Source organism: Chinchilla lanigera, unplaced genomic scaffold (assembly GCF_000276665.1).
Source record: "Chinchilla lanigera isolate Chin_1 unplaced genomic scaffold, ChiLan1.0 scaffold00009, whole genome shotgun sequence".
Taxonomy (NCBI): Eukaryota; Metazoa; Chordata; class Mammalia; order Rodentia; family Chinchillidae; genus Chinchilla; species Chinchilla lanigera.
This window is the reverse complement of record NW_004955410.1, coordinates 6,953,130-6,980,866: the sequence shown is the minus strand read 5'-3', so window position 1 is coordinate 6,980,866 and position 27,737 is coordinate 6,953,130. Positions and strand designations below refer to the sequence as shown.

Genomic DNA, 27,737 nt, shown 5'->3' with positions numbered 1-27,737 from the left:
TTCTCATATTAAAGTATTCTCCTACAATGTTTTATTTATTTATTTTTTTTTGGTTTTTCTCCGGTACTGGGAACTGAACTCACAACCTTGCGCTTGCCAGGCAAGCGCTTTGCCGCTGAGCTAAATCCCCAGCCCCTCTCCTACAATGTTTTAGATTTCTGCTGTACATTTATTATACAAATTGGGAGCAACAGCTACATGTTTCATGTAATTTTTACATTTTACATATAATTTTTGCATAATTGTAAATGTGCATCCTAAATATCTTCTTGTTTTAACAAAATTCATGCATTACTGATAAGCTAGCCACAGTCCATTCAGCTAGATAGACGCTGGAAAAAAAAAGGTCCTTTCACCCTGTGTAAGCAACATATTGTCTCAGTAGCGTAAGAACCTGAAAGAGTGAATAAAAATCAGGAGGTATGATAGACATTGTGAAATGAAAGGAAACTGCTCAAAAGTAAAGAGCAACTGGGATGAGAGAAAAGAGAAAAGAAAGCAGGGGAAATTATGTATGTATGTACATACAGGATAGCTAGCATCATTGTCCTACTGACTTCTATCGCTTTACTGAAAGGAACAGTTAATGATTAATTATTTGATCAATCTTGCATGTCTGTATTTGTTTTCCTGAGAAAGCACTTTGAAGATACCAATATGTAACACAACAACCATTGTTAATTTCCTACCACTTTGTCTGAATTTAGTGTTGCTCGGATTGTTCTTTTTTTTTTTTTTTTTTTTGGTTTTTCGGTTTTTCTCCGGTACCAGGAACCGAACTCACGACCTTGCGCTTGCCAGGCAGGCGCTTTTTTTGGCTTTTCTCCGGTACCGGGAATCGAACGCTCGGATTGTTCTTATGCTATTTTGTAAATTGATGTCTGTTTGTTAATACGTTTTCCTTCTTTTATTTTTGAAATAAATTTTTTAAAAAATGGTCCTTTCAGACCATTATTTTGGTCAGTCAGGCAAACAAAGCAAAACCGAAGAGCAAACTAAAACTCCTAAGATGAAAATAGAAAATGTTGTTCCTTTAGGTCCTCCCCTCTTCTCTCAGATACTGTCTATGTGGAAGAGCACATTAATCAGTGTTGTGGGATCACAGGTCATGAAGTCTTAATCCAAGTGCACTGGGCATAAGAGTGTTAATGTTAAGGTGGAGAGATTCAGCTAAAATGTATTTTACAGTGATGACATTTATCATGTGGATTCAACCCGAGCATTGAATTACTACAGGGTTATAGTAAATTTAATAAAACATTGACCATGACCACAGATTTATTTTGGAATAAAAATACAGTTGCACAGAAAATTTCAAGTACAGTCCTGCTTGGCATGATGATGTTTTGCTGAAAGACAGACCACATGGACAATGACGGTTCCATAAGATTACACTGCATGGTGACGTCGGATGCATTGTGGTTTTTGTGAGTACACAGTCTGCACTGGTCACACATGGTGAAACTGCCTAATGGTACACCTATCAGCAAACAACACATGACTGTAAACTTCTATCTTAACAGCTCTTACTGCATTTGAATAGAAAATGTACGTGATTTCCTTGCAGACACTGACGCATGAAGAAATAATGTATTTGGGGATGTTTTGGGTATTCAGGGGTCCTTTCATATTGGGAAAAAGCTGTTGAGTACAGATGTGAACTTTTGCAGTGTTAAGTTAAATACAGCAGATCTGTCTGAAGTGGTAGCAGGAAGCATGACATAAAAGAATATTATCTGGTAAAGACTTAGGTTCGTATTTGTTTTAAGTTTGCTTGCTAAATTAGGAGGTCAGAAGTGACAAACCAGGAGGTGTCTCTGTCTCTATTCCTAAAGCTCTGAAGAAAGGTCTGGGTATAAAGAAAGGTTTGGGAAGCAGTGATATGCTGAGGACTTTGACATGTGTGTTTTGTTTCCTTTTATCTCCTTGAAATCTACCTTAATCCCTTCATCTATCTATTTGTCATTATCATTCACTTAAAAATACTTAATGAGACACTCTGGATTCCTATAGCATAAAGGCTGACACCTAATTTGCAGCTCTCTACTTGCCCTTTTAAACTCTGAATATCCAGCAAGAAGGCAAGGAAGTCACATATAATCCACACCTGCAACATAATTAGGAGAAATGAAATACTATGAGCTTCAAAAGTGATGGGTGAGTAGGGACATAAATGGTCCAACTGCAAAGAGCCCCCTGGGGTCAGACTGGAGACTGCAAAAACGAGGAAGGGGCCAAGGGCCTGAGCATGGAGGGAGGTGGAGAGACAGACAGCGGCACCCTTGGGCAAGTAAGTTTCCATCTGGAGTGGAAAAACGAGGGACACTTCTGTGGGCAGAACACCCGGAAACTGAAAGAGGTTTGGCAGTTGGTCAGATGGGAGACAGAAGCCCCGGGAAGGCTCTGCTTCAGAAGTGGGGGTGATGTCAGGGTAGAAGATGGTCCTGGAGGACTGCGTTGTGAAGAAAAAGAAGTATGAGAGGTAGAAATTAAGTATCTGCTGAAATAAAGGATAACCTCAAAGTCCTGAGATCCCAGGTTTTCTCTCCAGCAAAAGTTGTCATCTCCCAAGGGAACTGCACTTCACGCAGGCAACAGGAGAGGGTGCTCACAAACAAAAGAATACGTGGTAACCCGCCAGGGTCCTTGACTTGCACCTGTGAAACTGTTGCTGCTGGTCCAGGAAAGGAAGGCATTGGAAAAGGAACGGAAAATAGCAGACCATAGTCATACAAAGTTAGTAGAGAAGATATCGGAAAACGAGGGCCTAAACAATGCAGACAATGAAAGTTTGTTTTACTCTGTCAAGAGAAGACACAACTAAAACTAAAACATAAACCAGAAAAATATAATGAGAGCTGTAATTCTGTAACAGATACTTATCAATCAGCACTAAAAATTTTATATATAAAAGCTCTGAGGAGAAATAAAGGGCAGATAGGAGAGTTTATCGAAAGGATGAAAAAGAAATTTAAACTCACTGAAAAGTGCCCAAGAAAGAACTGATCAAATACAAAATATAAAAGGCCTACTGAGGAAAGACATACTAATAGTCAAGATATAACAAATGAACACAAATGTGAAAAGAATCAGAGAGAAGTCATCATTGTAGAAGACAGGCAAAGAGAATCCAGCATATGCATAATAGGAATAGAAGAAAGGAGGAGGAGGAGGAAGAAAATATAGTTCATACTTAAAACTTTAATCCAGGACTGGAGATTTAGCTCAGTGACACAGTGCCTGCCTGACAAGCACGAGATTGTGAGATCGATTCCTGGTACCAGAAAAAATAAAAATAAAAAAAAAAATAAAACTTTGATCCAAGAAAAAGTTCCAGAAGAACCCATATCTATATATTAAAAATACTCTCCATGTGCCTGGAAAATTTGTCTCAGAACAATCATTTCCAAAATACATATTAATAAACTATTAGACATTAAAAAATAGAAAAAATGGCTAAAAAATAAGTTGTGCGAATGGAAAAAGAACCAAGTTCATACTGAATCTTAGGAACAATTTCTACACTTAGAACCAGTGAAAGAACATTTTAAAATTCAAGGAAAAATTGTGAGCCAAGGATTTTATATATAGCCAAGCTGTCCTTCAGTCATCTCCCTGCCTCCCTCCTCTACGCACACATATGTACACACTCATACTTACACACTCACACACTGGCACAGTTTACAGGACCCAAGATCCTTTCCAGGATATCTACTTAATTAACCAAGCTACTTCATCCAGAAGATAATGTGAAGAAAGAACCAACAGTCATCATTTAACATATTTAGTTGTAGCCCTAAGTTTACCATAAAGGTTGGAACAATGGTAGAAAAATAATATGTAAATACCATAAGTTTAGATAATGCCAAAATAATGCAACTAAACAAGAGAAGAGAAAAAGGCTGCCGATGGAGCGCAGTGGTAAAGCATTTGCCCGGCACGTGTGAGGTCCTGGGTTCAAAGCTCAGTACTGTATGGGTTAAAAAAGGATGATGGACATATCACAGTCCTGTTGTAGCCAGGCATGGTGACGCGTGCCTGTTTATCGCAGTCCTTGGGAGGCTGAGGCTGGAGGATTGTGAGCGTGAGCCTTTCTAACATCTCACTCAGCAAATGAGACCCTGTCTAAAATAAAAAATAAATTAAGGGTTGGAAATTCAGCTCAGTGCAAAGGTCATAGGTTCGATCCCCAGGACTGCAAACCAACAAACAAAGAAACAAACAGCAAAGTAGAATGGTAGTGAGCTCCCTGATTGATTTTCAGATAGTGCTGGGTATCACAGAATATCATTTTCAGCAAGAAGTGAATAAGGACCTTATAGAAGGTATTTAGTGCAAAACCAAACATAAAACAAACTGTTCTAGGGGCTGGGGATTTAGCTCAGCGGCAAAAGCGCCTGTCTGGCAAGCGCAAGGTCGTGAGTTCAATTCCCGGTACCGGAGAAAAAAAAAAAAAAAAAAAAAAAACCAAACTGTTCTATGTAGCACAAAAAATGAAAAAGAATAAAATAAGTTTGTACCAATAGAGAAACATTCAGTGACTGTTTTTAGTTTTAATTTTGTCTTTTTCTGATGGAATAAAGCAAACTATAACATGCTCAAAATATAAAATATGATAATTAGAACTAAACGTAGAAATGAATGCAAGTTCTCTCTCTTGTTAGGATTTTCTAATTGACTTATAAATAAAAATGCAGTTCCATGCTATAAAAAAATATACATTTAAATAAAATGATCCAGAAAGCCTAAAAATAAAAGGCTGGATAGAGATATGCCAGACAAAACAAATAGGAAAAACTTAGAAACAAGGTTATGATGTCACTATCAGGCTGAAGGATTCAAGTCAAAATATTAACCACGACAAAGACCTCCCAATAAAGGTCACAGTTGTTTTGAAGAGCCTGCAGTTACCAGCCTCTGCATACCAAGGAATACAAGCCGTCTTCATGAAACAGTTACTACAGGAGAAGTAACAAGAAATACACCAAGAAACGCATTTCCCTCAGCCCAACAGCGAGGAAACTGACAAAACTACAGATATAGAAAAAGTAAACAGAATAATAATTACGCAGATCTTTTGGTTCTTAGATCCTTTCTCCCTTCTGTCTCCCTCTAATTCTGTATCCCAATAACAGGAAATGCACGTTGTTTTCAAGCACACATAGAACATTCTCCAAAAGGGTCTATGTGTTAGACCGCAATAAGGCTTGGGGTCCACAAAACAGAATAAATGCACATGATAATCTCTGACTGTAATGCAGAAAAAAGACACTAATATCAAAATTATAATCAAACCTTCTCTCCCATTCCCAGGGCCTGTCTATGTAGATTCCCGTCAGCCTTGGGGCAGGAGAGGGGGAGGCTTCCACACTGGTATGGGCAGAACCCTTTAGAAATGGGGTGTTAGGGTCGACTGCCAGGGAAGGTAGTGATAGAATTCCGTCATGGCCAGCTCAAGACAAAAATTATTAAAACTAAAGAACTCTGAGTTAGGGGCTGGGGATTTAGCTCAGCGACACAGGGCTTGCCTGGCAAGTATAAGGTCGTGAGTTCGATTCCCGGTACCAGAAAAAAAAACAACAACAACAACAACAAAAGAACTCTGAGTCAACAATGAAAGGCAAACTGCAGATTTTCTCAATGGGATGGGAATAAAAATGTTAAACAGGAAAACCTGTAGGAGATGATGAAAACAACAATCGGAAGAGATTTTATAGCATATGTATATGAAAAGATGGAATGAAAGCAAATTCTCAAACTAAACAGCCATAAAAGGAATCCAATGCAGCATATCATCCTTAACTAGCCACCTTGCTATGTAACACATCTCCTGAAATTTATTCCTCCTAACTGTAATTATGGGGAAGAAAAGGGGACGTTATGGACTCTCACTGCAAAATGCTGTGTGAGGTAACTCATTTGTTAATTAACTAGATTTCAGCACCCCCAGTGTATATGAGCCTCAAAACATCAAATTGCACATGATAAAAAGATACAATGTTATATATAATTTTTGTAAAAAGCTACTAAAAGCTGAGCATAGCAGTGCACACCAGTAATCCCAGCACTTGGGAGGCTGAGGAAGGAGGATCACTGTGAGTGTAAGGCCAACTTGGGCTATACAGTGAGTTCGAGGCCAGCCTGGATTACATAGTGAGAGCGTGTCTCAAAAAATAAAAACAAACAAAAAAGCTATTAAAAGGAGAACACAGAAATGTGTGACACGACTAATAAAAGCAAAAATTAATATGGTAGAAAGCAGAAAAGGAGTGATGCTAATTGTTTTTGTTTTTTTTTTTTTTAATCAGCAGCACAAACACCTGTAAGGACTGAAAAGTCATATATGTAGCAAAGAAAGAGTACCATGAGGGACGCAACTATAAAATAATAATTGAGTAATTTGCACTAACTTATGCTAACAAAATTAAAAATCTGAGTGAAATGAATAATCACTAGGAAAAAAAAATTGAAGAAAGTTTGCCCCAGTGGACAATGGAAGTTTAAATACCTTAAAGCGACGCAGTGCTAGTCGATTTGCCACGGCAAACTCCAAAAGGAAAAGAGACAAAACAATATGAATATCAGGGCTAAATTCCTTTATAACTTGGGAACGCCGAAGGACGGCCTCATCATGACTCTGGCTGCAGTCAGTGACAAATCTGACCGTGCAAAAGCAAAGAGGAATCTCTTGGATGGCCGAGTACAGCACAAAGAACATTAAAAGATAAATGATAAATAAGGATAAAATATTTACAGCATATCGAACAAAAATGTAGGTATATTAGTGATAAAGGGCTACTCTTAAAAATAACTTTAAAATGGAAGGAGAAAAAGGACTAAAACTCTGAGAGAAACGTGTTCAGCGTGTCTGAGGGCCTGGAGGGAAAGGCGGAGCTCATCTGCGTTCTCCTCCTCCTGGCCCACAAAGTCCATGGCAGTAGTGCCCCCGGGCTCCCACACCCCGAAGGCCAGGGAAGGCGGCAGCCCGCTCCCGGCGCTTCCAGTTCAGCTCTGCCGACGCTCCCTGGAGGTGGTGTGGGACCACACAGGTGGACCCAGGACTGAGCCCACCTGACTTCCCAGTTCACTGCAGACCCTCGTTCTGTTTTCATCTGTGCTTCAGACGTAGGGCTATGAACTTGGGTTCCCAAGCTGCTGTCTCAGGTTAGATACATCTGCTAGAGCAGCCTGCAGAACTCAGGGAGATACTCACATTGCCGGTTTATCATAAAGCATGTTACAAAGAACAGGTGAAGCCACACCGAAGGCGAGCAAGGCCTGCGGGAAAGGCCTTGCCACTTTCAGAGCTCTCGGAAGCTCCCTGCGGCCCGTCCTGGGGGACTTCACGAAGGCTGCATTGTACGGCAAGACTGAAACAGGAACAACCGCGCAGCCATGTGATTGGACAAAAAGAGTCTGATCCAGCAGAACAGAGAGACGGGAAATCCGGCTATGCCTTTCTCACAAATAAGCAGCAGAACCCTTTTGAAATGGAGGTCAAAAGGCACTGTCAGATAAGGAAGGTCAGGGAATTTCTTGAAACCTAAGACAGAAAGGTGAAGAGGATTAGACTATAGGACCTTCAGAAGAAAGATGCTAGTTGCCATGGCTTGTCTAGGGCGGGAGTTAGGACGCAGGAGCTCATTTACATCATAATGTTGCAGCCAGGCATAGGCATGTCTACAAAGCAGACACTAAGGACCCTGCAACATAAAAAGATGCTCAACCTCTTTCAGCATGAGAGAAATGCAAATTGACACCACATCAAGACACCTACATGTATCGGACTCACCAAGATCCACACACTTGACAATAGGTTCTCTGACAAGACTGGGGGGAGACTGCACCCCTCAGTCATGGCTGGTGGATGGAACACGGGGAGCAAGCTCCAGGTGGGGAAGCTGCCAGCAGCCACCCAGGCAGACAGGGTCCAGCCTCGGACTCAACCAACTCTTCTCTGGGAAGTTTCTCTCATGTTTCTTCTTCAACAATGCAAAAGGGGCAGTGTCCAGGGATATGTATTGCAGCATTATTTTGTAGCAAACCACAGAGAAGACCTCAGTGCTCAACCGGAGATGAACAAACACGAACAAACCTGCTCCGTGCACCTGGTGCAGTGCGGTGTAGCTGTGAAGTTTAGGAGGAAGCCCTCTAGGCGCTGAGTAGGGGACAGAGCTAAGCAACACACTCATGTGCTCATGTATTGAAAAGAGGGAAAAAAGGGCAAGAGGAGGAAAACCAGGAGCTCAACAAACTGCTAAACACAGAGGCGGTGTGAACAGCACCGTGGAAGGAACAGGAAAGAGAAAGTCCTTCTGATACCCCTTCCGCTACACGCCCTGTGGGTTCACACTCTCTTATTTGGAAAAATAAAAATAAAAAAGATGAGAAAGCAGACTAAAATTGAGTGCCAACAAAAGCCAGTGAGCCTAATCGTGCATAAAACTGCTAATCACTCAAAAAGTTAAATCAAGAGTTGAAGAAATGAAAGATTCTAAAGCTAGGGTTTCATTATACAGAGACCCAGAAGGTAAAAACATTGAAAAAATATTAGTGAGATTCAAGGAAGGAACAATCATGACTATAATGCTGTGTAATTTGTTACGCTTTTTTTAGTGTGTGTTGGGATACTGTTTTCTGGAGCCTGGGGTTATTTTCTGCTAACTCTTTTTTTTAAAATTAAGGTTATTGGTACATTTTAGTTATACATAATGATCGCATTCATCATAGGGAATTTGTACCTGTGCATGATATATTTTGATTCTTCTTTTTCCCCATTTCCCTCTCCTTCCTTCAACCCCTCTTCCTCTCCTTATTTACAGCAGCTTTGTTTCTATATTTTTCTTTTCTCTCTTTTTTCTTTTCTCTTTCTTCCTTTTCCCCTCCCCCCTCCCAAGTGCCTCTTCCTATCTGAACATTTTCTTCCTGTTTTATAGAACCTATTATACATTTTGGTCTTTATTTATACTTTTGCATTCTAACATCAGAGAAACAATATGATATTTACACATATGTGTCCTATTTATTTCACTTAAGCATGTGGTCTCCAGGTGCATCCATTTACCTAGAAATGTCTCAAGTTTATCTTTTTTATGGCCGAGTAGTATTCCACTGTATAAAGAAAACATCTCTTTGTCCATTTATTGGCTGATGGGCATATGGTCTATTTCTCAGATTTAGCTGTTAAAAACTCTGCCACTATAAATATGAGTGTGCATATATTGCTGTAGTAGGATGCTTTTAATTCTTTTGGGAACATATCAAGAAGGGGAATAGCTGGGTCAACTAGAACCTCTGGTTCTAGTTTTTTGAGGAATCGCCACACTGATTTCCACAGAGGCTGCACCACCAGTCTACACTCCCACTAATACTGGAGAAGAGTTCCTTTTTCCCCACAGCAGCATCAGAATTTGTTATTAGTTGATATGTTGATGATAGCCAATCTTTCTGGAGTGAGGTGGAATCTCAGAATTGTTTTAATTTGCATTTCTCAAATGACCAGTGATGTTGAACATTTTTTCAAATATTTATTGCCATTTGTTCTTCTTCATCTGGGACAAAAATCATATGATTATATCAAGGGATGCAGAAAAAGCTTTTGATAAATCCAACACCCATTCATGATAAAAACCCTACAGAAAATTGGAATAGAGGGTCTTTATCTCAATCTGATAAAAGTCATCTATGGAAAGCCAACAGCCAACATCAAACTAAATGTCAAAAACTAAAAGCTTTCACTCTACAATCAGGAACAAGAAAAAGATGTCCACTGTAGGGGCTGGGGATTTAGCTCAGCGGCAAAAGCGCCTGCCTGGCAAGCGCAACGTCGTGAGTTCGGTTCCCGGTACCGGAAAACCAAAAACAAAAAAAAAAAAAAAAAAGATGTCCACTGTCACCACTCCTATTCAATATAGTTCTGGAAACATTAGCTAGAGCAATTAGACAAGAGAGAAAAATAAAAGGAATAATGATAGGGAAGGAAGAAGTTAAATTATCAATATTTGTAGATGACATGATACTCTACAGAGAAGAACCCAAAAACTCCACTGAAAGATTTCTAGATTTAATAATCAGATTCAGTTGTATAGCTGGATACAAAATCAACACTAAAAAATCAATAGCATTTCTGTATATAACAAACTCATTGAGAGAGAAATTAGGGAAAACACACCTTTCACAATAGTACTGAAAAAAATGAAATACTTAGGACTCAATCTAACAAAGGAAGTAAAAGACCTATTATACACTGACAACTACAGTACTCTGAAAAGGATATTGAAGAGTATATCAGAAAATGGAAAGATAGTTCTTACTCTTAAGTAGAAAGAATCAATAGTGTGAAAATGACCATGCTTCCAAAATTGTTATACAGATTTAATGCAATCCCAATCAAAATATGAGTAGAATAGCTCACAGAATTAGATAGACAATTGTAAAATTCATTTGGAGTCAGAAGGAACCTAGAATAGCAAAAGTAATTCTGGGCAACAAGGGCAAGGGAGGGAGTATCACAATCCCTGACTTGAAATTATACTACAAAGTTACTGTGATAAGAACAGCATGTTACTGGCAACAAAACAAAACAAAACAAAACAAAACAAACAACAAACCCATACCCAAGGATCAATGGAACAGATTAGAAGATGCAGAAATAACTCCAGACATGCTTAGCTGCCTTATCTTTGACAAAGGGGCCAAACATGTTCACTGGAAGAAAGATAGCCTCTTTAAGAAATGGTGCTGGAAAGACTGGTTTTCTATATACCATAGGTTAAAACTAGACCCATTCTAAACAAAAATCAAAATTGGTCTAAGATCTAAACATTAAAACAGAAACACTAAATCTTCTGGAAGACAGATTAGGTAGAACTCTTGAAGACACAGGTGTAGGCAAAGACTTTATGTCCAAAACCCCAAATGCATGGAAAACATTACGAAGAACCACCAACTTGGGTCTCTTCTCATTAAAAAGCTTTTGTACATCAAAAACAAAACCACCAACAAAGTGAAGAGACAGCCCACAGAATGGGAAAACATTTCTGCCAGCTGTTCCTCAGACAAAGGACTAATATTTAGAATAGATAAAGAACTGAAAAAAATCAGACTCCCCCAAATTTAAAGCCCAATACCAAAATGGGCATCTGAAATGAATAGACACTGAGCATATAAAGCACCCACAAGTGAGAAGGTCAGAAGGATGCACAACTGAGTAGTACCTAGTTCACTACATGCTCTTCCCCAGTGGGATTATGTCTACATTTTAACTCTTGACTTTAGTGAAAACTGACAAATAAAGGCAGCCGTAGGAACTTAGCTACCAGTTTCTAGTGAATCAAAATGAAAACCTGGGTAGGTTACAAGGAAAGGAAAAAAATTTTTTTTGCTTGAATTCTCCACTTTGCGTGATCAAAAAAAGAATCTCAAGGCTTAGGAGAAAAGCCGAGGAAAATGGCCACATTTTTCAGTACTGTTGCTGGTGACTGTGATTGCTCTTATTGTGATTTTCTTGGGTATGACCCAGAAATGGCTGGCTTTCCAAAGGTTTTTCTATGGTTTTCTGGTTCAAAGGACTCTAGGCACATTAGTCTAGGTGAAATTTGCAAATCATCACTGATAGGATTATTTAACCCATCTCTTATGAGTTTGTGAAAACTTTTTTGTCTTCAGTAAATATTTGTAATTTTTTACTTAACACATAAACATCTTGCTTATTAAGGGGCTATCACGTGAGGTTTCCATACATGCATATATTGTGCAATGTTCAAATCAGGGTGAGCCTGTATTCTCAAACATTCATCATTTTTTACAGTAGAAACTTTAAAAGTTACTTCTATTTTAAAAAATAGTATGTGATCAATACCTATAGCCACTATACCGTAACCCTAGAATTTTTTTCTCGTAATTAACCATAACTCAATATTTGTTTACCAACCTTTCCTGTGCTTCCTCTTCCCTCATCTCCCCAGTCTGGTGGCTAACATTGTACTCTCAACTGTTATGTGACAACTTTTTAAGATTTAACAAAAAATATTTATTGATAGTGCATTTCATGCTGCTAATTGTGGCAGGCTCCGAGGGTACTGTAACAACTCCCAACATCCACTGGTTGGATGATTTCAGGCAGAGCCAATCATTTAACAAATAATTCCCCTAATTATTAATAAGTTATAATTTATGATATACGCTACTATCATAAATACATGCATATTGTACTCTAAGCCCTGGGGTAATTTTCAAAGAGCTTAGAGTTGCAGGCATACATGTATGGGTATAATTCATCACAATTGATTTAAATAATCCTAATGTAATAAGTCAGCAACTCATTTGTCAATCGGATATTCTGGGGTGAACTCATACAATGGAATTCAACACAATGGATATTTATTTTTCTAGTTGATCAGTCTTCTTAAATATAATGAATTGGAATTCATACAAGAAAATCTTATTGCTTAAAATCTCTGAGGACAGCCAAGTATCTAACATAAATACATCAAGGATTTGGAAAAATAAAATTTAAAATTTACCTTTGTTTCTATTAGATGAGCCAAATCCTACCTAGGAACATGCCCTAATTGCATTTCCTGTGTAATATGCAGCCTCAGAGCACTGTTAAATTAAAACACCACTTAAACTAGTGGAATGACTCAGACAGAGCACAAACCTAGAGCTGCTAACTAAAATTTGCAGATAAGATTAGCAAAACCTATGATGGTGCTGTCTGAAGCATCTTCCACGACACAGGACAGAGGCAGCCTCATGACAACGTTACAGGGCACTAAATGGTGATAACAGCATTACTTTTGCTATGAAACTCATCCTGAGAGACTAGCATGCTCCATAGATAAGCAAGCTGGACAGTTGTCATATTGGGGTGGTGTGGATTGTCACAGATTCCCTACTTTGTCTGATCTACCGAGGTCTGTGGTTTTCTGTCAGAACAAAGAGGTAATCCACATCCATTTCTGAAAAGGATGGCTGAAAAGAAAAAAATCAATAAAACACTAATTGTCTCCATCATTTGGGAAGTGACAGGAAGAGAGGAAAGTGCCCATATTTTCTGACAGTGGAGTGCTCTGAAGCATTAACAGAACCACCGCCTGACTGACCTCACAGTGCTCGGAGTGCCTGTTGCAGGGGGAGATAATGTACAATTTTCAGCTGCCCCCGTCATAGACTGATCTTACAGTGGTGGAGATAATATGAGTTGAGAGAGAAGATAGGGAAATGCTTTTCCCATGGCATGGACAGAGGAAGTTGACTTTTTAATGTATAAAGGTAATAAGGAGAGTTTTGATTCCCTATTTGGTATTAATCTAAGGCACTGTACTTGCTGTCCATTAAAATTTAATGACAGTAATGTCCATATCCAACGATTAAACTGTATTCACAAACAACCAGATACATGTGTGGGTGGTTCTTCAAGTGTTCTTTACCAAAATGATTTCCTGTCCAGATTATTTTTGCCGGATCCCTCCACAGAGACACTGGAATCCTGCATTTCTGATCCACACACAGAACACTCACTTCCCACAGTGAGCACCTCACACATAGGCCACCATATTTATTCTAAAGACCTGGCCACTGTGATATCTACACGTCTTTACCTGTCCTGCCTCTGCAGCATTCTTAAAAGGACTCGATACTAGGAACAAGGAAATGCAAACTTCTTTTGATAAAAATATGAAATACAGTCATAGGGTGGAGTAACGCAGGGAAATTAGAGGATTCGGAACTAGCAGCAGGTACAGCATAACTGCTTTGCTCCGTGGTCGATGGAGACAAAGGAACAGGAAAAAGCCGTAGGTGAGATTTCCTAATGTGCTCCACAGTAAGTAGATCCATAAAGCATAAAGGGACCTGGAACAGAAAACGCAATGCCTGCTGTGCCTGAAACGAACTCTGATGCCTAAAAACCTTGGGAAATTTCTTGGAGAGCACCTCCCTCCATGAAAATTATTGCCTGCATACAGTTGTCACAGGCCGTGTCAGCTGCAGCTGCCTGGCGTGTGTAGAGCTGGCCAACCCCACACCTCAGGCTGCCCCATAGGCTCATCTAACTCATACGTCAGGCCTTCAGGAAATGGTGAAGGCACAAGTGGAGCTGTGATCTGTACCTCAGCAACACCTGGGCTGTGTAGGCATCACACTGAGCTGGGACACTGGGGTGGGATGTGAGACTCTGCAACTTTGGAAGTGGCTAAAGTAAAACTCCAGCTCTCCAACAGGAGTGGAACTCGACACACAAAGCAAACAGGCAGAGCGTTTGAGAGGGCTGTGTGGCCTAGGAGTTGTCACCACATATTCTGACCAATCATGGCCTTTAGAACAAGTAGCACTGCAAGTACTGAATTGTACACAGCATATCACCCACTAATTGTTATAACTGTTATAACAGTTGGGTCAAGACCTTAGGCTACGTTTTAAATCTGATCTCAGCTCCTTCTCAGTTTGCATTTTTTGGAATCCATCTTGATCTACACAGGACATATAGACTAGTATTCTTACCATGAATAGCAACAATTTTTTTTAAAAAAACATATTAATGCACTTTTCCTTTTCATACCTTCGGTCTGTGGTTTTTCTCCTATTTAAGCAGTCATTTAATTGAGATTTAGATCTGCTCCAGTGGAGAGGAAAAGAGAAAGATCCAGGAGTTCATGTGTGATATCCATGTGTCTGGAATGGGAGAAGACTTGGGATGCAGAGCCCTGGGACAGAGGACACAGGGTCTGCATCCCTGAGAGTCAAAAGGCCAGGACCTTAACTCGAGCAGCTCCAAGCCACACTTCAGCACAGAGAGCAAAGACAGAGCAGGAGGCAGAACACAGCCCTGCCCTGTTGTCGTGGGATACCGATTCTTTTCACTACCTGGCACCACAGTGGAGAGAGAAAGGAGAGGAGAGTCCCACTGGGGAGGAATCTGAACAGTGTGCCCTTTCCTTGTAATGCTGTTTTAAGCTAAGCCCTACAGTAACGTCTTTCATGGGCAAGTTGGAGTTTTCTCACCCTCCATCAAGAGCAATGAACACTCAAAAGCAAGATGAGATTAACTGTACAAAATTAAAATAACCTTTTCTTATACTTTATAGCTTGCAAATCACTACCTGCCTATAAAGCATTAAGTAAAAATCAAGTTAAGTATTTCAGTAGAAACATCTGACAAAAATATTACAGGCTTTGGTGTCAGACGCATCTTACGTGAATGCTGGGTTTCCTTGGGTAGCCTCAGTTTCTTTCTTCTGCATGGTGTTGTATGGAATAGAAGCAGAGAGTGCCTGGTGTGCTTGGAGCTCAATGGCCAGGAGTTTCTACTATGATTGCAATTTCTCCTGTTGCAACTGTGCAGTCATCATCACCATCACTGGTAGTAACAGTAATGACAGCAACAGCAGGATTTGACAGAGCAGTGAGTGATGAAGGAACTCAGGTCTATTTTTAGCATGTGGCAGGTAAAAATCAGTAGTATACCTGCCTGGTAAGTATGGAAACAAGAAAGTTTTCTGGAACTCTTTGAAATATGGGAAGGATCTAATAAAGCTGGGTATGGAAAATGATGGGAAAATTATTAAGTTGGGGGGACTTTTCCTGCTTCTCTTCCTATGTGAACTTGGCTCAAGAATGTCGAATAGGAGAGGGTGACACTAGTGCTCTGGCTGGGGAACCAGGGCAAGGCAACTGCTTTACAAAGAGGACAATAATGGACACAAGCATGCAACTGGAATCCAAGCAGAAAGACACCTGAAAACAAATGCAACTGCTCTATTACGTTTTCTATTTAACACACAGACGAATCTCTTCAGATATACTATGGCATGGACTCTTAAAAAGCTAACAAGCAGTAATATATTTTAGTTCACAAATCAGATTGATACCGGTACTATAAATACAGCTCCTGTAGTAACACCTATAAATAACATAACCACGATGCTTTCATTAGAATATTTTCTTTGTTCTACTGGGTGATATTTTTCTTTGAGAAAAATTTTAAATGATTAAAACATCTCATTCTGCTCAAAGGCTGATTAATTATGGTCACTCAAAAATAATACCGTACTTGAAAGTGAAAGATAATATCTACGTTTTCTAATTGCTATGCTACAAAAAGGGTGTATTTTTCCAGTTTGGGAAATAAGTAAAAGATGCAGAAGAACCTGAAAGCTACTTTATCAGCGTTAATAGAGATAAAATAGTTTCCACACCAATATAATAGAGATACAGATTAGATAGTTTCAAATCTGCTGTGATTTTAGATGTTCCACAGTAAAAGGTGAAAGTCAGAAAACTCAATAGGACTGACTGCCGCAGACAGACTGGCAAGGAAGCAAAGAAAAAGAGAAAACCTCGAAGGATGGAGAATCTCGCATATCACAGAGAAAGGGGCTGCTCTGAGTCCTGTTGTATGCTCTCTGGTCAGCGAGCTCTCACTCACTGAGGACCTTGAGCCAGGGAGTACTGTTGTACCTCACTCATCTCTGCTCCCAGAATCTCCCCTTGGTGGGAGATTCTGGCATCTGTTAAAGGACCTAGGACACTGGCATCTGTTAAAGGACCTAGGTACCCCCTGTGGCACTTGGAAAGTCTCACATCTCTGTGATATCAATCCTTGAGTTGTTATGCTCTTTGTGGATCAATTCTGTTTTTAGTTAGGAATTCTTGGATGGGGACACTCTATTTCAGATATTTCCAGGTGTGCTTAGTTTTGGTACAGAGAAAGAAGGAAAAATTGATATTGGCCACAGCCGATAGCACCCTAACTCAGGTGTCAAAGAAGTATGTATGAATCAAAGAAAATGTTTTAGTTAAGACCATGGAAAAGGCATCAAAATTTAGTTCCATTGCTTTAGGTAACATAAGTTTTTAGTAGCTTGTATTTTTCCATACTGATACTGTGTGCATTGAACCATCACAGTAATAATATTAACTTTATTAACGTTATTACTGAATTCAGTAATAACGCTTTGCAAGATTTTAGAGTTTTCTCAACGCTTGGCAAGATTTTAGAGTTTTCCTAGTTTAATTTTGAAGGAAACACAACATTATAAACTTTCCAACTCATCCTTTTATAATTGAGACCTAGAAAAACACCTTGTATCATCGAGACAGGACTCAGATTTCCCAAGCTATTTTCCTAAAGGCAATATATCTAAACTTCTGTTAGGCACAGAATTTACTATAAGTGGAGTTGCCCATCACCACCAATTTTTAGCAAAATACTTACAAATCAATAAGGTTTTTAAGCAAATCATAGAAGAGATGTTGAAATATTGTTTCTAGCTTCTCAATCATGTATTATATATATTCTAGTGAAGAGAGGTGTTGGTCAATGCTCTTTGTTTTAGTCATTGACAATTTCATTTTTGAACATTGTAGCATTCATCATTCATTTGTTCAATATTAATTGAATGTGGGGGTAAGAGCTAGGGATTTAAAGATTTCTGTATGAAAGGATTTCTCATACAGTTCTTGGGAGAAATGATGTAAACAAGAGAGCTTAGGTAACCTGAGATACGTTATGGTGGAAATGGGCACAGATGTTCAAACGAAGGCATGGCCATTTGCACTTGGTGATGGAGTGACCATAGACAGGGAAGAGTCCCTGGAAGTGTGTTGTAAAACATGAGTCAGGATTTCCCTGACAATTCTTATTGAGGGAGTTTATAATTAATGCTATTTCTGTTGCTATCATGATGGAGACTACTATGAAGCTGACCTGAGCAAGATTTAAATTAATCAACTGGCTTTTCATGTTCACTTGTGAATCTGTCCAAGGCCTAGGCTGCTTATCTGGAAATGGTGGACTCATAGTAAGTGAACCTCTGTGAGTCACTATTCTCTACTAGAACCTGTAGTGGTGGATGAAGCCAGAAAACCTCAAAGGACAAGGCAAGATCACAGCCAAGGACACCCGGATCCGATCTCAACTAGATAAAGACTATAGCTTCAGGCATCTCATTCTTCAGTGGATTAACTTAATACCTTACTTAGAGAAGTTCTTGAGTGATCCCACCTTTCTTGAGTGGATTAATTTAATACTTTACTTGGAGAAGTCCTTGAGTGATTCTGCCCTTCTTGAGTACGCCCTGCCCTTCTTCTGATAACCAAATAAATATGGGTGACCCAGAGAAGGTGTTGGTCTTAGCCCTGAGAGACTCTTGAATTCTGTGAGAGGGCTTTGATTCTCCTGGAGCCCTGAAATCATTCCATTTGCCTCTTTCTATTTAGCCTTCACCATACACTCATTCAGGAGATTGCAGACCTGATCAGCCCCCAATAACTAAGAGATATTATCAACCTGATACTATCACAACATATCTGGTGTGTCCACTTAAAGTTTTCATGCCCCTTTCCACGTCACCTCAGTTATTCAGTGCCATCAAAGTTCTAAAATTGGCTGGAGTTTATGACTGTGATTGAGGCACTGACACTATGTACGACTGCTTTACAGGAATCATCTCATTTGACCTTATAACAACTCCATGAGGAGGAACCTCTTTTGCCCACCATAACTATTACTTATTTTTTGGTGAGGAGAGGAAACAGCAGCATTGGAATCCCTTTAAATGAGCTTCCCGGACCGTGCTTTCTTAGGACTCCTCCCGCTGTAAGTCTCTGAAAGGAAACGTGGCCAGCCACATGCAAAGAAAGTCACCACCACCTGTGTTTAGCAGCCATGAGACATCCGCCTGGATGAGGGCTGCCCCAGGACCCCAAAATGCTTTCCACAGAGCTCTCCAGTGGGAGCCAGAGCTCCGTACCATCAAATCCTCTGTGCTCTATTCCTTGTCTGATAGGTACAATGAAACTCTGCTTTGATGGTACAGACAGATACCAACACACGCTATCTCAGCTATCAAGAGACTCATAACTAAAAATTCAGTATTTATGCAATAACACACATTTATGAGGATACTCAGAGGGAAACATTTAAAAACTTCAAATATTCCTCTGCATTCACATGACAAGGAAATACGGATGCACTTGGAAGCCTCTTCATTTTATTGGAATTGTAATGCCATCTGCCAAAGCTCACTCTGTCAAAAGTACTGCTCCTGACAGCCTCAAAAGGGAACTTTATGTGAGAAACAGGCATCTGTTTTTGCAAAATCTATAAAAGACAGGTTTTGTTTGTATTCACAAGGGCATTTTGCAAATTTACTGCCCAATTAATATGTCATTCTGTGGTGATGACAAAATAATCAGATTCTTAAATGAGTCCCATTTCTTTTCAGTTTTAATTTTGCAAAGCATAAGAAGATTACATAGTGGGGTACAGAAATTTACCCTGTGAATCTATAAGAACACCATCCTTCCTTATAAAGATGACACTGCTGACGTCATCAGGACATTTACTTCTAGAAATGACAGTGCACTTGCGCCTAGTCATCCTTACCTGACTCCTTCTGTGACATCAAGCTTGTATGACTTGTGAAATGACAAACTCTACCTAAACTAGTGCTTTTGGAAGAGAGGAACAAAAGCTGAGCTCCAGAAGAACTGGCTGTAAGATCCTCAGTTTCCGTCAGTGTGTAGAGGTAGGTGACACTGGCCAGACATCTGCTCAGCTGTTCCTTATGCATGGTGTCGATTCAGTATCAACATGTTCGATGTAGCAAAAGGCATGCAATAAAATCATGGTTCATGCTTCCAAATAATTTACAATATACTCAAGGAGGTAAAAATATATATATATAGGTAAAAGTACAAATGGGCTAAAAAGAGTATGCATAAGTAAAAGTGTAGATATGACTGGTAATCATAAATGCTATATGATTGCACAGCAAGGGCATCTTGAATTTATGAGGACTTCCTAACTGTCATTGATTCTCCAGCAGAAACACGAAGAAAGCAAAGACCCAAATGAGGACACACGCGTTGAGGCAAGTGCTGGGGAGAGGCGGTGGCATGAACGGTTTTGTAGAGAATGAGGAAGAGTGATGCACAAAAACTGTACAACGAGTATCACAGTTCCAGAATTTATGTTAGAAAATTACAATGAGAAAAAATGTCGCCTGTGTAATGTACATCAATTGATGGAATGTTTTGAGAATACCAGGTTGAAGTCTTAACTAGAAATCAATGTAGGGTCAAAAAAAAGGAACAATGTAATGGGAAAGAATCAAGTACTTGTATTCTTTATTTTTCTTGGCGCTGGGGGTTCAACCCGGGGCCATATTCTACCACTGGGTGTCACACCCAGCCCCTAAACAGCTCGTCTCCTGTATCGTCGGTGTGTGGGACAGATCCAGCGCAGTGCTTGAGATGCAGCAGTGAAATGAATGCTCAGAACCAGGACACTAAGCTGGTTTTTCAGAGGCACTCGCCTTTTCCCATGGCTGAAATGTGCTCTGCTTCACCCTGTTCAGACCCTGGTTCTTCCATCGGTAGCATTCACAGTCCTAGTGGTACTGGTGCTGCCTCCCACGGCAGGAGCTGAGCCCACGTATTTGCCTTCCTGAGAAATACAGCAGCCAGGGGATGGCCCTATGGCCGGATTTGGGCATCAGACACACCCAGGGGGACCCCGACTCTGGACCGAGGGTGCAAAGCAGCAGAAGTCTCTGTGGAGAATCATTCTAGTGGCAGAGCTGCATACATCACAGCTGGGGGCAGTGGCTCGGCTTGACTGTCCTTGTGGAATGGCCCTGCATGGAGTCTGGACGTGGAAGCTCCCTTTCCTCACCACCACACCCAATTCTGCCCCTGTCCTTATGACGCTATGAGCTCCTCAAAGGCCTTTCAGTGAGTTCACTTTCTGAGTAAGTCAAGCAGAATCGGTTTCTGTTCTTTGTACTCAGGAACTCTAATAAAGCATCCCTAGCAGAAAGTGGGTAGGATCTCATTTAGGGGTAATACTGGAAAGGGACAGAGTGAGAAAAGCGCAAAACTGAAAGACACTGACAATGAAGAATTGACAGATTGGGTAACTAGCAAGGCATTGCTATTCCATGCTTGCCTCGCTCCTGTGTTTGCGGTAATACGTGCATGACATTGCCTAAGGGACAAAACACAGTGAAGCAAAATGCAAGTACGTACCCTAACAGATTCAAAATAAAGTGTTTGAGGAACATGTGAATACAATATTTATAAGTGTGACATTTCTTCAGAGGATAGAGTAAACTCAAAAAGTGGTGGTAAAGATAGAGGATTTTTTTTTTTTTTAACTGAAAAAAAATCTTTCTATAGAGGGGCAAAGCAAAGCTGGAGAATGCAAGGAAAGCTGGTGGTGTGATCCAGTCTGAGTCCAGTGAGCTGATCATGTAATTAGAGCCCAAGGCTGGTGTCCTGACAGTGCAGACGTTCTGATACCCCAGGGAGGAGACAGAGAGAACCCTCTCTTCTGCCTTGCTTTACATGGACTCTGACAGGTAAGATGGGGGCCACCCACACCAGTAAGGGCCATCTTCTTTTCTTGGTCCATAGATATCAAGGTTCAGTTCTTCTAGGAATATCCACACAGGCACAATCAGGAACAACGTCTTCCAGGCTATTTGGGCATCCCTAAGCCCAATCAAGGAATCACACAGAATTAACCATACAATCCTACTTACTACTGCTAGAGTATTTGAATCCCAGGCAAATATAAATATACCCATCTCCTGATCCTACTGAGATATTTTGCAGCCTTTCGCTGTGTGTTCAGGTCAAGGCCAATCTCTTAAGATGACTGACAGGGTCAGCCATGATTGCATCCGCCCCAAAGAATCCTTCCCGAACAACTTTCATGCACACCCTTTGCCTGGCAGCCCCTTACTCCTAGCTTTTGTATGCCATTCCCTGTGCCTGGAATCTGCACCTCACCTCCTTCTCTGTGCTGCAGGGCTCACCTCTGTGTCACCTTCTGAAGAGTGTCTCCTGACCACCATTCTTAGCCAAGCAGACATTGCTAAGTTTTTAAAACTCTTGGTTCAAATGTTATTGCCCTTGTTTCTCAGAAGGTGATGGCTGACTTTCCTCATTTCTTTTCATCATGCAATGGTGACAAATGGCTCACTGATCTCTGTAGCACGTCTGTATTCTCAGATTCTAGGCTTTGCCCAAAAGAATCCTTGATAAGATGTTTGTAGGAAGCTAAAGAGCACATATTCCTTATTAAGCCTGAAGATTTCTATAGCTAAACTTTGGCTAAATTTATTATTAAGAAAGTGTTCTTTTCACAAAAGTGAGAGAAGGAGTCTAGGCTGGGGGTTTCCCTTAACTAGCACTTCATCTACAATGAAGCTGGATCTCTAAGATACAATACATGATTGTTTCCAAAATGTTCAATGGTCAAAATGCTAGGGCTTTTTAAAAAGATGAATAATTTATTGAGAAACATTCTTGACCTCAAGAAGAACGAAAGTTCAGAAAGTGAGCTTTCCTCCAACTTCAAAGCAGGTTTCCACAGATAGGATCCTTTGGTGATTCTAGTTGAATGCTAGCACCTCTTGCATTATAGAGGAAAAACAGAGAATAGAAAAATAAGTATGGATAAAATTAGAAGGGAAAGGCGAGAGTAAAAATAATTTTAAAAATTCCTACAATTTTAAAGTCCGAGGAAAAGAGAACGGAAAGAGGGGGAGGGGGAAGTACAGAGAAAGCTTCTGACGGGGAGTGAATCTCACAGAGGACTGGGGCTTCGGTTAGCTTTCAGCTTGTTTCCCTGCATGCTGAAGGAACACAGAATTCCCTCGTCTTCACCACCCTGGTCCTCCAGGTTGGCCGAATTCACGGCAATGAGGCATTTGAACGGCGGCGGGGCGGGGGGGCGTAGTGTGTGCTCTGTACTGTGCTCTGGGGAGGGGACAGAAGGGGCCCAGTGCAGGGACCTCTTTCGGAGACAGCAATAGGGATATTCCCCAGTTTCCTGAACAATCCCAATCTTGAGTTAACGTAGAGCACCCGTTGAAGAGAAAAGCTTTCTATAGAGCGGTACTTTTCCCACTGTCTACTATGAGCTCAGTTTTCGTCCTAAAAAGACCTTGGGAGACTCATTATGAAATTGAAAGGAATGTCAAGAATGTGGTGACGTTCACAGGCATTATAAACATTTCTTCTGTACAAAGTGGGAGAAAGGATATCACAGGGGTCTAGAGAAGGATGTTTTCCAAGATACAGAGGCAAGTTCATCAAGAGTCGCGTTGATTCTTACACAAATGCAGACAACATGGACAAAATGAACTGTCTGTGAGGCTGGGTGTTCTGGGTGTAGAAAGGATGTACTTGCTATGGCTGAATCTCTAGTCCAGTGCTAGAAACATAGCACGTCCTCAAGACCAGCAATGAATACATTAGCCTATAGGACAATTTGGAGAGCATGCACTAGGTAGTTTAAAGATGACTCTGCATGTTCTAAAACAGTTAGTATAACACATAATTTCCACATACCAAAGTAATTTTTAAACAGGCACAAATGAGATAAAGATCATCACCTATTAAAAACACACCTTCCAATGTGAATTAGGGAAAATTTGAACTCCATACAGGGCCTCAATGCCTGCCGACCTCTTTGACTTCATGTCCCATCACTGTCACTGTTCTTTATAGTCTAGTCACACATTTTTTTTCTTTCCGTTCCCTGAGTGTGCTAGCTAAGCCGGCTCTACCGCATCTCCCTGCCCTTCACTTGGAACATCCCTGCTTAGATACATTCGTAGTTGACTCTTCACTGTTTGGGTCTCCTTTGGAATATCACATGCTTATCAAAGCCTTGACCAAGCTATTAAACAGGGACTGTTTTCTCTTCACTCTAGTCAACACTCTGCTTCATTTTCTTAGTGTTTTCTACCATATAAACTTTACTATTTACTCTTTGGTTTAGTCTTCGAAGCCCCACTTGGGATTCATGGTACCTTCACACAGTAAGCCATCCCTTTTCTAATTAAAATGCAAATAGAGGTATAAAGTATTGGGCTGGCGTGTAGCTTGGTGGTAGAGCACTTGCCTGGCATGTCTATGGCCTTGCGTGCAAGGCTCTGCATCACCCCAAAAAAGGGATTGTTAGGAAACAGAGGGTTTGTGATATCGGAAAGGACCATGGTCTACACAGAATCCCAGAAAGAAAAAGAACAGAGAAATATCAATTCTCGGCCTTAGGAAAGTTCTGATTACTATGTTTATTAGCTCAATATTGGGCAAAGAGATGCCCTAAAAAATTGTGCACATTTTCATTTAGCTTTTGGATACAATTAATTTCATGTGAGCTTGAAGCATGTTAAGCTTGACACCCCAGACTCTAATAACACCGTAAAAATGGACATAAAATGATGAAGAGGGATGGAAGTGGTTACTTTTAATAGCAGGAAAGAACACGTCTCAAGAATGTTTATATTCAGGAAAATAGCTCAATAATGCTCTTTTGGTGGCAGAAATGCAAAGCCCTCACAGCCTCACTCGTTAAAAAGAAAGCTGAAACCGCTCTGCGTGAAAAGGGAAGATAAAATGGGACTAGGAAAAGGGGAGGCAGAGGAGGATTAAGTTTGTAAAAACACACTGGTGTTAAGTTGGCCACAGTAAATAGAAAAGAAAAAGTAGCATGTTTTAAATTTCTTCCTCAACACACATTGTCCAAAATTGCCCAGATCATTAGTAAATTCTTCTGATGCATGGCTTGGCTGTGACGGTTAATTCTGGGTGGCAACTTGCCTGGACTTAGGGGTTCCTAGGGGACTAGTACACGGGTCCCTCTGGCCGAATCCATGAGGGTGTTTCCAGAGGAGACGGTGTGTGGGCAGAAAACAATGGGGAGGTCCCAGGTCGGGGCTGAATGAACGGGAATGCCTGAGAAGGGGGAGACTCGCTGTGATGATTCTTCCGAAGGTGGACACATTCTCTCTCATGCTGCCTCAGGCTCCAGGTTCTCGGGGTTTTGGAGGTGCCTAGGCCATTGGCCTAGGGCTTGGGACAGTCCTATCAGCCCCTCTGGTTTTCCAACTGGGTCATGTTCTCAGGTTCTCGAGCTGTCCAGTTTGCAAGCAGCCATCAGAGAACTTCTCACCCACTGTGATCCTCTGAGCCAACCAACAGCCCTGTATATGTATATTTTATTTGTTCTGTTTCTCAGGTGAATACACGGCAATACCTTACCAAGAGGTTTGTGGGAAGATTGGTGATTCAAGGCTGGCCTGGAGAAGATAACGCTCATGGGACTCGAAGTGTAAGTCCCATAACGTCAAGAACAAGGCAGGCAGGAACTCAAGAGCTAAGAAATGACCTTTACAATGGAATCTTCCAGGAGCTCCTTGGCTAGGCCTCAGATGTATGCAGGAACAAGTCTAACAGTTTTTTGAACATTTACAAATTTTCAAGGTGGAGATATAAAACTCAGTTAGACAGGGACTCCAGTATCACGGAAGGTAGATAAAGGTCACACTTCTGTCAGCGTCGCTAGGAGTTCCATGTGGCTCAGCATAGCGTATGTTGCTGGATATTAAGAACACTTAAAAAATAAGTAGAGGGCAATATATTCCATTTTTCTGTTCTCTTTTATTTCTGATTTATAGAGGACTCGGGTTATTCACTGCTGGTAGTAATAAAGTAAAAAAATAAACGTTGTCTATGAAACATAAGCATCTAATTGCATATCAAAGAGAGGGGCGGGAAAGGAAGTCCTGCACGAAGCTGCAGTCCACAGGCGGATGTGTGGGCTGTGCAAGGACAGGCCCAGAACAGGCCCTGGCTCTCTACCCTCGGAAATCAGGTTAACGTACTGCCAAACTGAACTGAAGGACGAAGCCAAGTCCGAAACCGGGTTGGCTTGGTTGACTCAGGCAGGACGGGAAGAGCTGCACAACCTGAGCACGGTTTTCAGGGCTGGTGCTGGAGTTTGTCTGACAGCTTTCCACATCTGAACTTGACCTTATTCTCAGTGCTAGCTCTGCCTCATAACGTTTCCTGTCCAGGAACATTTCTTCTTCACTGTTAGTTCACCCAGGATCTTGGTGACCACGACAGCGTTCATGTCCCCCTCAGCCTGACTAAAATTTAGATGTTTCTTCAGGACCATAGGCTCCCAATCTCCCTTTCCTTATAATATTTTTCTTCAGAATACTTATAAATTGTTAGCTCTCTCTCCACACCTTGAGGATACAAACATTCTATAACACAGGGAGGCCCTTTCCAAGGGCCTGCACACCATGACTTTGAAAGTGAATCACTAAGAAAATCTGGGTCCCTAGTGCCCATGGGACACCATGATAAGTGCCAGTCAGCAAACACAGCTGAGAGGGCTGGGGATTTAGCTCAGCAGCACAGTGCTCGCCTGACAAGAGCAACGTCGTGAGTTCGATTCCCGGTACTGGAAAAAACAAACAAACAAACAAAAAAACAAACAAGCAAACACAGGTGGCCTCATCACACTGCCCCAAGTCACTCCACCCTCCCCCAAAGTCCCTCAGTACTTTTCCTGCACTTTGTGTCAAGGGGGCTGACTCAGTCTCTCTCCTATTGGAACAGTCTTTGAAGAATTCTGCCTGACTTGTTTAATTTCTAACCCCATCTCGTGTACTTTTTCAGTGACAATGGACAAATCACTTTCTCATCTTCCTAATTCTTTTGCTCTCTGGATACCAGGCAATACCTTGCAGTGACTTTTGAATGAGTAATATACTTTTCTTTTAAATATGAGACTTAGAAATAAATGTGACTAAAAATGGATAGTCAAGACAGAGCTAGTGAATGATAGGTGCAATAAGGAGCAAAAAAAGTCACAGTGCTGGATGGGAAGATTTAGGTAACTGGATAATGCCAAGGAATAATTCAGTGCTAGGACTCTCTCTCTCTCTCTCTCTCTCTCTCTCTCTCTCTCTCTCTCTCTCTCTCACACACACACACACACACACACACACACTCCTATCAAAACATTTCCAAACTAATGCTATGCATATAAGTGTTCATGGTTGGAAAATGCCCCTGCCATGTATCTTTGTGATAGGTGTTAAGAGATGCATTAGCACGTAGCAAAATTTTTAACATGGCAGAATTTCAATTATAGAATGGTAAGTGTTGATATTGTGGTAAGAAACACCATTTGTATCAATACTGGTAGTAGAAGTTAGTAGTTAACAGATACAGATATAGATATAGGTGTAGGTATCAGTATAGATATAGATATAGATATAGATAGATATAGATATAGGTATGATAGAAACAGACAGAGACAGAGACAGAAACAAACTACCAAAAAATGTGTACACATTTCAGGAAAAGAAAAATACTATGGTGTTTTTCCAACAGATGTTGTTGCCCTAGTATGGGGGACCTAGAGGATGCCATATATTGCAGAAAACCCATTATACTACTGGTCCTTAGAGAATAACTTGGAAATCCGTGTGCAGCAACCTCAATGACCAAGATCACCTAAACTGCAGTTTACTGTACCAATAAATGTCTGCGTGCTGATGGCCACCACTCTGAGAAGCTCTTGTAATTATGGAGGCCGAAGAAAACTTGTATCAGTCTCGTGATGTCTCAGTAAATTCAGTATTGAAATATTTATACACGCTTTTCTTTTCCTGAAGTGTGTATACTTTTTTTGGTGGACTCTGTATATATAAATGACAAAACACACACACCAACACAGGTGGACCATTGTCATGAGCTAAGTAGATGTTGAAATCCATGACTCTCAAGAGAAGAAAGAAAAAAATTTAAAACAAAAGCCATATAAGGTCCGAGTGTGGGCCGGACTCATACCACCGCGATTCCCAGCCGAAAAGCGCGCAAAGAGCCAGGTAGGCCGCACCCAATCCCGGAGGCCAGGA

At 40.8% G+C, this 27,737-nt stretch overlaps 1 protein-coding gene and 1 long non-coding RNA gene across 2 annotated transcripts in view; one reads left to right on the top strand and one right to left on the bottom strand.

Annotated features, from left to right (window-relative positions):
- The window catches only part of Magi2 (membrane associated guanylate kinase, WW and PDZ domain containing 2), a 555,913-nt gene that overhangs the window by 314,161 nt on the left and 214,015 nt on the right, over positions 1-27,737 (bottom strand). The window lies entirely within an intron of this gene.
- LOC102008507 lies at positions 21,194-27,471 on the top strand. The gene is made up of 3 exons (XR_259822.1): positions 21,194-21,365; positions 25,040-25,132; positions 27,211-27,471. It is a non-coding gene; the product is annotated as an uncharacterized LOC102008507 (long non-coding RNA).